Source organism: Phalaenopsis equestris, unplaced genomic scaffold (genome assembly GCF_001263595.1).
Source record: "Phalaenopsis equestris unplaced genomic scaffold, ASM126359v1 Scaffold000134, whole genome shotgun sequence".
Taxonomy (NCBI): Eukaryota; Viridiplantae; Streptophyta; class Magnoliopsida; order Asparagales; family Orchidaceae; genus Phalaenopsis; species Phalaenopsis equestris.
The window spans coordinates 3372339-3372833 of record NW_018164576.1 but is presented as its reverse complement, the minus strand read 5'-3'; positions in this window follow the sequence as shown (position 1 = coordinate 3372833).

Sequence of the window (495 nt, the reverse complement as noted above, 5' to 3'; positions counted from 1 at the left end):
AATCACTCCCAAATAATTTTATGCCAATAAGGTTATCTTTTTTTTTTCTTGTGGTATTGAAGCCAAATAAAATCATAAAATAGTGGTTATGACCAAAATCCTCTAACTAGGTGATTCACCGCAGAATGTCACCATTAAAATATGATCACTGTTCTAACTCATATGTTCCCCAGTGACTTAATATTTAGTTGTGAAACATATCATATAATTGATAAAACACAGCTCTTTATATGTATCCTATTATACACAGCTCTTTATATCGTATTTACAAGGTTAACTTGGACGCGCAATCTATGACTGTTGATAAGGATTCTTTTGTCAAGTTGGGTCGACTACTTTCTCTGGCATAATAGAATAAGGCCTTGTTGTTGTTGTTGTATGAAAAAGTTAAGTTCTATAAATTAAAAAAAGTAAATGATATATATGTGAATCTTTTTTCAAATCACAAAATATATATTACTATTTTAATTTTTAAAATGTGATATATATATATAT